At 37.6% G+C, this 9,147-nt stretch overlaps 1 pseudogene; it reads right to left on the minus strand.

Annotated features, from left to right (window-relative positions):
* Positions 1-6,618, minus strand: part of LOC121021739 (NADH dehydrogenase [ubiquinone] 1 beta subcomplex subunit 5, mitochondrial-like) — a 43,249-nt pseudogene extending 36,631 nt beyond the window's left edge.
* Between the last annotated feature and the right edge of the window lie 2,529 nt (positions 6,619-9,147).

A 9,147-nucleotide genomic window follows, 5' to 3' on the forward strand; every position in this document is an offset into this window, starting at 1 on the left:
ACAAAACATAACAGAAACAAGCTCATAAATACAGAGAACAAACGTGGTTGCCAGATGGTAGGAGATGGGGGGGATGGGTGAAATAGATGGAGGGGATTAAGAGATACAAAACGGAAGTTATAAGATAAATAAGTCGTGGGGATGAAAAGTACACCACAGACAATATAGTCAATAATATTTTAATAACTTTGTATGGTGACAAAGGGTGTCTACGCTAATAGTAGTGAGCGTTTTGCAATGTATATAATTGTTGAAACACACTTTGTACACCTAAAACTAATATAATATTCTGTGTCACCTGCACTTCAATAAAAAAAGCAAACAAAAAGTAAACAAATAAGCAGCTCTGTCTGCCCAGGGTGGGGAACTGGATTAGGGTCTGCTCAGAAGCATGATGTTGAGCATTGCTTATAAGCTTCTGATTCACCCAAGAAACTAGGGATCCTTCTGTCTACAAGATTTTAAAAACAAGGTGTATAAGAGAAATATATGCTTCCTTCATAAGGATATCTATATTTTCATTAGGAGAAACAGTGAGAAATACCTTTTCACTATGCCTGCCTTAGCCCTGAAGCTCAGCCAGCCCCTACTGCTGCGTCTCAACTTTTAAAGGGCCCTTGAAGTCCCACTACATGCCATATACTCTGAGTAGGTTTTCTCATTTTTCCCTTGGGACACTTGTGTGGCAAAAGTATCCTGAGTCCCATTTCACAGATGGCAAAGCTCATGCTCACAAAACCAAATTCACCTCTCCAGTTAAATGGCAGGATGGGAATGAGGTTCCATCCTTCACCCTCTCTTGAGGACACAGAGCAGGCTTGCTTTTAGAAGATGGGTTTCTAAGCCTTGATAAATGAGCATTTCACACTCCCCTGATATTGTGGCACCATGGGTATTCATCCAAAAGCCCCTTTTAACAATGATGGTAATAATGCACATGTATGTTCATGTACATGTACATTCTTCATTCTTCATTTCATAAACACTCATTATATTCAATTTTATAGGAGAACCAAGTAGATTTCAAAATTGAATTGATTCTGTGTGTATGTGTGTGTGTGTTTCCTCTGGCTCAACCACCCCATCTCAAGGGTAGCTCTAGATTCAGTTCATACAAGGGGTGGATTCTGAACTCAGATTTAGATATCCCAGAAAATGATGGACACCAAGGAATTACTGCCATGAAGTGGAAAATTCCCAAAAACTCTGGCTGAAACCATTCAACCAAGATCACAAATTCCATCTTTCCTTCTTCCTTGATGAGCCTCCTGGTCTGTGCCTCAGAGCTGCAATTCTGGCTCTGGCTATCAAGTGGCATCCATCTCCATTTTCTTTTTCAAATAAACCAAGCAAAGAATAAGAAAAGTCTTGGAATCATTTGTTTACTAAGATTATGTTTGGAAAATTCATATGTCTATTAAAGCAGTTCCATTTGTTGTTGGCCCCAAACCTATATCGCATTTAGTGATGTATTTTTTTCCCTCTTCAGTGCAGGTTGACCATGTCCACACTGTAGCATGTCCCTCCCAGAGACAAATTTTCGCCCTCCACCACCCCACCCCCATACAGGCTTCCCAGTCTCAGTCCAGTGCCCCATTCTCTCTCAGACACCTCCTACCTGTCCTGTTCTGCCCTGCCCTAAGCCCACCTGCCCTACCTCCTACTACCATGGTGCAACACTATCGCCTGTGTATCATTTTAAGAATGTCCTGTGTATAGATATAATCTATACATATATCTACACTTATACCTATATCAATCTATCTATCTAACCCATCAGTTCTATCAGACAGAATTTAAATTATTTAAATAATTGTATACAATTGGTTCACATGCTAGATCTTAAGGGAAGGTGTTTCTGTTTGTTTGGTTGGTTCGTTGGTTTTTGGTTTTTGCTCCTTGAATAAACAAACCTCTTGTAGAGAAATTGATGGTGGAACTATGTTGGTGCCACCTCGTGACAGGAGCCTGAGCTGCAGTTTGAGCATGGCTGAGCAGGAAGGTGGGAGGGAGGGGCTGTGGTGAAAACCCACCAGACAGCTTTCAGGACATCTGAGTAGAAAGGGGGCATTCCCAAGGGTACAGGGACATTCTCAAGGGTGCCTGTGTGAGGTGTCCAGACAGAAAGTGCAGCCTCTTTCCATGCTGAATAAAAGCTCTAGGCCACTGGAACAACAAGATCACTTGGATTTTATGCTTTGAGACCTCTGGATAAATAGGTATATCCTATATAAGCAAAAAATGGATCTGTGTCCTTTATGATCATTGTAACCTGTTTTAGCACACTTTTTTTTTACCATCTTTCTATGTAAACACATTTCAATGACAATATTTTCAATTACTTTACAACAAAATTTCACTTATTTTTTAAATAAAGACCAGTTGTGGCGTCATATGAATGGCCCAACATTTATTTCTCCAATACTAGTGATGTAAATATAGGTTTTTTTTTTTACCACATTTTCTATTACAAACAATAGTATGCTAACATTCTCTCTTCTTAAAGTTTATTTATTTATTTTGAGAGACAGAGAGAGAGAGAGAGAGAGAGAACGAGTGGAGGAGGGGCAGAAAGGGAGGGGGGCAGAAAATCCAAAGCGGGCTGGGTGCTGACAGCAGAGAGCCCAGTGTGGGGCTGTAACTCATGGACTGCAAGATCATGACCTGAGCTGAAGTCGGATCCTTAACTGGCTGATCCACCCAGGCAGCCCTTTCTTGTCTTAATTTTAAATCCAGTACAGTTAACATGCAGTGTTCTATTAGTTTCAGGTGTACAATATACTGATTCAACAATTCTATACATTACTTAGTGCCTATCATGATAAGTCTTCTCTTAATCCCCTTCACCTACATCACCCACCTCCTCTCTGGTACTATCAGTTCTCCGTAAAGAGTCTGTTTCATAGTGTTTTGTGGTCTCTCTCTCTCTCTCTTTTCCTTTGCTCATTTGTTTTGTTTCTCAAATTCCACATAGGAGTGAAATCGTATGGTATCTGTCTTTGACTTATTTCACTTGGCATTATACTCTCTAGCTCCATCCATGTTGCTACAAATGGCAAGATTTCATTTTTTTTTATGGCTGAGCGATATTCCATTTTACATATATACTACTTTTTATCCATGAATCAATCGATGGAACTTGGGCTGCCTCCATAATTTGTCTATGGTAAATAATACCACAATAAACAGAGAGGTGCATGTACCTTCTCGAATTGGTGTTTTTGTATTCTTTGGGTAAATACCCAGCAGTGAAATTACTGGATCGTAGGGTAGTTACATTTTAACTTCTTGAGGAAGCTCCATACTGTTTTCCAGAGTGACTAAGCCAGCTTGCAGTCCCATCAACAGTGCAAGGGGGTTCCCTTTTCTGCACATCCTCTCCAACATTTGTAGTTTCTTGTGTTTTTGATTGGGGTCATTCTGACAGGTGTGAGGTGATATCTCACTGTGGTTTTGAGTTGCATTTTCCTGATGATGAGTGATGTTGAGCATCTTTTCATGTGTCTTTTGGCCATCTGGATGTCTTCTTTGGAGAAATGTCTGTTCATGTCTTCTGCCCATTTTTTAATTGGATTATTTGTCTTTCGGGTGTTGATTTGTAGGCATTCTTCATAAATTTTGGATGCTAAGCCCTTTTATTATTTAATTTACCTTTAAAATTTACATCCAAGTTAGTTAGCACACAGTGCATCAATGATTTCAGGAGTAGATACCTTAATGACCCTTACCCATTTAGCTCATAACCCCTCTCAGAACCCCTCCAGTAACCCTCTGTTTGTTCTCCATACTTAAGAGTCTCTTATGTTTTGTCCCCCTCCCTGTTTTTATGTTGTTTTTCCCTCCCTTCCATTATGTCCATCTGTCTTGTATCTTAAAGTCCTCATATGTGTGAAGTCATATGATATTTGTCTTTCTCTGACTAATTTTGCTTAGCATAATACCCTCTATTTCCATCCACGTAGTTGCAAATGACAAGATTTCATTGTTTTTGATTGCCGAGCAATACTCCATTTTGTGTGTGTGTGTGTGTGTGTGTGTGTATCCCCGATGATGAGTGATGTTGTGCATTTTTTCATGTGTCGGTTGTGGATGCTAAGACTTTATCAGATATATCGTTTGGAAATATCTTCTCCCATTGAGTGGTTTGTCCTTTAGTTTCGATTTTTTCCTTTGCTGCGTAGAAACTTGTTATTTTGATGTAGTCCCAATAGTTTATTTTTGCTTGTGTTTCTCTTGCCTCAAGAGTCATATCCAAAAAAGAAAAAAAGGAGTTGTTACAGTCGGTGTCAGAGAAATTACTGCCTGTGCTCCTTTCTAAGATGTTTTATATTTTCAGGTCTCACATTTAGTTCCTTAATCTATTTTAAGTTCATTTTTGTGTGTGGTGTAGGATTGTGGTCCGGTTTTATTCTTTTGCATGTAGCTGCCCAGCTTTCCCAACATCATTTGTTGAAGAGACTGTCTATTTCCCACTGGATATTCTTGCCTCCTTTGTCAAAGATCAATTGACCAAATAGTCATGGGCTTATTTCTGGGATCTCTATTCTGTGCCACTGATCTGTGTGTCCATTTTTGTGCCAGTGCCATACTGTTTTGAGTACTACAGCTTTGTGATATAAGTTGAAGTCTGGAATTTTGATACCTCCAGCTTTGTTTTCCTTTTCAATATTGCTTTGGCTGTTCGGTGTCTCTTATGGTTCCATACAAATTTTAGGATTGCTTGTTCGAGTTCTGTGAAAAATGCTGTTGGTATTTTTTGACAGCGATTCCATTAAATCTGTAGACTGTTCAGGATAGCATGGATATTTTAACAGTGTTTGTTCTTCCTATCCATGAGCATGGGATGTCTTTCCATTTGTGCCGTCTTCAATTTCTCTCATCAATGTTTTATAGTTTTCAGAGTACAGGTCTTTTATATCCTTGGTTATGTTTATTCCTAGGCATTTTATTATTTTTGATGCCATTGTAAATGGGATTGTTTTCTTAATTTCTCTTTCTGCTGCTTCATTATTAGTGTGTAGACATGCAACAGCTTTCTGTACGTTGATTTTGTATCCTGAGACCTTACTGAATTCATTTATCATTACTAGTAGTTTTTGGGGTAGAGTCTTTAGGGTTTTCTACATATGGTATCATGTTATTCTGCCAATAGTGAACGTTTTACTTCTTTTGTACCAATTCGGATGCCTTGTATTCCTTTTTCTTGTCTGATGGCTGCGCCTAGGACTTCTGGTACTATGTTGAATAAAAGTGGTGAGAGTAGACATCCTTGTCTTGTTGCTGACACTAGGAGGGGAAAGCTTTAAGTTTTTCCACATTGAGTATGATGTTCACTGTGGGATTTTCGTATATGGCTTTTATTATGTTGAGGTATGTTTCCTCTGAACCAACTTTGTTGAAGGTTTTTACCATAAATGGATCTTATAATTTGTAAATGCTTTCTCTGCATCTTTCTAAATGATTACATGGTTCCTTTATTGTCACTGAAAAATTGTTTATTCAGGGGTTAATGGTTTATATAGTTAGTTCAATATTTATGTAATTTAAAATTATGAATTACCTGTGAGTAATCTAGATATCTACAATACAGACATTTGTGTAAACTACTATATTTCTTGGCATTTAACATAATTGGACTTCTCTAACTTCCAATTATGAGTCAAATAAAACATTAAACTTTCAAAGTTACACCTTTGGGAGTTCACGAATTCCTAGTTGTTCAAGTTTCTATATTTACCTATATACCTTCTTATAGGAGGAAGCCAAAACCCACAAATAAAAAGTTTTAATCTGCCCTTCACAATGGGTACCAAATCATCATAATGTACACTTTAAATATCTTACAATATTGTCCACTATGCCCCAATACAATAAAGCTGAAAAAAATGAAAGCCCACACTAAAGTCTTAATCTGAACCAATGCTGAGTAATAGAGCAATAGAAGGCCTTTTACTCATCGCATGAGCAAAAATATAGAATATATTTTTAATTAATTTTCCCCTAAAGAGAATATACTTTGTATTTAGATAAATAAGAGATTCGATGTTGGGAGTTGCTTTTGGAAAATGATCAATCAGCGCCTTATCAATGGAAGGATACTGATACAAGGGACCATCGCCTCTGGGATGCATTAACTAACCTTGGTACTTCCAGTTACTTTAACCATAAATCGGACTTTTCAGCTTCAATTTGAAGAATAGCCATTGTCTTTTCGTAATTCTCTTCAGGGCCATCGAAGAAAGTTCTGGAAATCCATCTTGATATAGGATGCTTGAAACATTCTGTTTCAAGTGTTCCAGGATTTGGCCTTCTGGAATTTCTGCTAACTCAAGCTTCACCAATGAATATATTCACCAGAGTTATGCCAATTGCTACTGGAATCCCACTCAACAAAAATGTAGAATTTCATTAAACTCAAATAACACCTGTCATAGAATCCAGAAGGTTTGGTGATAAACAGTCTTTTCTCATTGTTTCCACTGTGTCGCACTGAGCTGCAGTCTTCAGAAAGCCATGGGTGAGGAAGCCCCTGAATCCAAGCTGAGTGCCGAGACAGTGGCCAGAGAGAGTGGACACTGCAGTGACAGAAACCCACTGTAATGAACTCATGACCACCATGGCTACTGCAAGCAATTCTGATCATATGGTTCTTATCCTTTCTTTTATTAAAGTGGTAAATCACTTTGGTTGATTTGTAAATATTGAACCACTCTTGTATCCTATGACTAAACCCCCTTGATTGTGGTGAATTATTTTTTTAAGTGTATTGTTGGATTTGGTTTGATAATATTTTCTTGAGGATTTTCACACCTATGTTCATCAAAGTGATTGGCCTGTACTTCTCTCTCTCTCTCTCTCTCTCTCTCTCTCTCTCTCTCTCTGTCTCTCTGTAATGTCTTTATCTGGCTTTAGTATCAGGCTACTACTGGCCTCCTAGAATGAATTTGGAAGATTTCCTTCCTCTTGTATTCCTTTTTTGGAATAGTTTGAGAAGATTAGGTATTAACCCTTCTTTAAATGTTTGGTAGAATTCACCTGTGAAGTCATCTGGTCCTGGACTTTTGTTTCTTGGGATATTTTTGTTTAGTTTTGTTTTGTTTCATTGCTGATTCTGTTTCATTGCTGTTAGCTGTTCTGTTCAAATTTTCTGTTTCTTCCCGATTCAGTTTTGGGAAGTTACATGTTTCTAGGTATTTATCCATCTCTTCCAGTTTGCCCAGTATTTGGGATATAATTTTTCATACTATTCTCTTATAATCCTTTGCATCTCTGTGATGTCAGTTGTTATTTATCTTCTTTCATTTGTGATTTTGTTTATTTGACTCCTCTCTCTTTTTATGATGAGTCTGGCTAATGATTGATCACTTCTGTTGATTTTCCAAAGAACCAACTCCCAGGTTCATTGATCTGTTCTTTTGTTTTTTGTTTTGTTTTGTCTTGTTTTGTTTTGTTTTGTTTGTTTTGTTTCTATTTCATTTATGTCTTCTCTAATCTTTATTATTTCCTTCCTTCTATTGGTTTTGGATTTCGTTTGTTCTTTTTCTAGTTCCTGGAGGTGTGAGGTTAGATTGTTTACTTTTAGATTTTTCTTGCTTCTTCAGGTAGGACTGCATTGCTGTAAACTTCCTCCTTAGGACAGCTTTTGCTGCATCCCAAAGATTTCGGATTTCTGTGTTTTCTTCTTCTTTTATCTCCATGTATTTTTTTAATTCTTCGTTTATTTATTTGTTAACCCATTCATTGTTTAGTAGCATGTTATTTGACTTCCATGTATTTGTGCCAGTTCCAGGTTTTTCTCTTGTGGCTCATTTCCTGTTTCACAGCATTGTGGTCAGAAAAGGTGCATGGTGGTATGACTTTGATCCTTTTGAATTTGTTGAGACTGTCTTGTGGCCTAATATGTGATATATTCTGGAGAATGTTCCATGTGCACTCGGACAAAAATGTGTATTCTGCTATTTCTGGACGGAATGTTCTGAATATATGTGTTAAATCCGTCTGGTCCAAAGTGTCCTTCAAAGACATTGCTTCCTTGTTGATTTTCTGTTTAGGAGATGCACCCATTGATGTCAGTGGGCTGTTCAAGCCCCCTACTATTATCGTATTATTATGAATTGCCTTCTTTATGTTTGTTACAAACGGCTTTATGTATTTGGATGCTCTCATGTCAGGTGCATAAATATTTACAATTGTTATATCTTCTTGTTGCATTGTCCCCTTTATGATTACATAATGTGCTTCTTCATCACCTCTTACAGTTCTTGTTTAAAATCTATTTTGCCCAATATAAGTATTGCTACCTTGGCTTTCTTTTCATATCTACTTGCATGATAAATGTTTCTCCATCACTTCATTTTCAATCATGCACGTGTCTTTAGGTCTGTAGTGAGTCTCTGGCAAGCAACTTATAAATGCGTCTTGCTTTTTCACATTTCTGTCACCCTATGTCTTTTGATCAGAGCGGTTAGTCCATTTACATTAAAATTAGAGATAGGTAGGTAATCATTGCCATTCTGTTACCCAATTTATGGTGGTTTTTGTGGTTTTTCTCTGTTCCTTACTTTTCTTGCTCTCTTTCTTCACAGTTAGTTGGCTTTTTTACTGATAAACTTGGATTCCTTTCTCTTTAGTTTTTGCTTATCTGTTACTGTTTTTTTTTTTCTTTTACCGTTCAGCTTGTATATAATATCTTGTGCAAATAGTTGATGGTTGCTTAAGTTTGAACTCATTCTTTACTCCTCTCCCCTCACCCCACGTTTTAGGTGTATGCTGCCATACTTTACATCCGTGTGTTTTGAGAGACCCTTTGACTGTTTTTTATAGATGTACTTATTTTTACTGCTTTGATGCTTCCTACATTTCTTATTTCTGCTTATGGTATTTCCTTTCCACTCAAAGAATCCCCTTTAACATTTCTTGTAGGGATGGTTTAGTGATCATGGATTCCTTTAGCTTTTGTTTGTCTGGGAAACTCTTTACCTGGCCTTATATTCTGAGTGATAGCCTTCCTGGATACAATATTCTTGGCTGCAGATTTTTTAGTTTCGCCACTTTGAATATACCATGCCACTCCCTTCTGGCCTCCAAAGCTTCTGTTGAAAAATCCACTGATAGCTTTATGGGGTTTACCTTGTATGGAATTTTCTT

Source organism: Herpailurus yagouaroundi, unplaced genomic scaffold, assembly GCF_014898765.1.
Source record: "Herpailurus yagouaroundi ecotype Mexico unplaced genomic scaffold, PumYag 313, whole genome shotgun sequence".
In the NCBI taxonomy this organism is placed as follows: domain Eukaryota; kingdom Metazoa; phylum Chordata; class Mammalia; order Carnivora; family Felidae; genus Herpailurus; species Herpailurus yagouaroundi.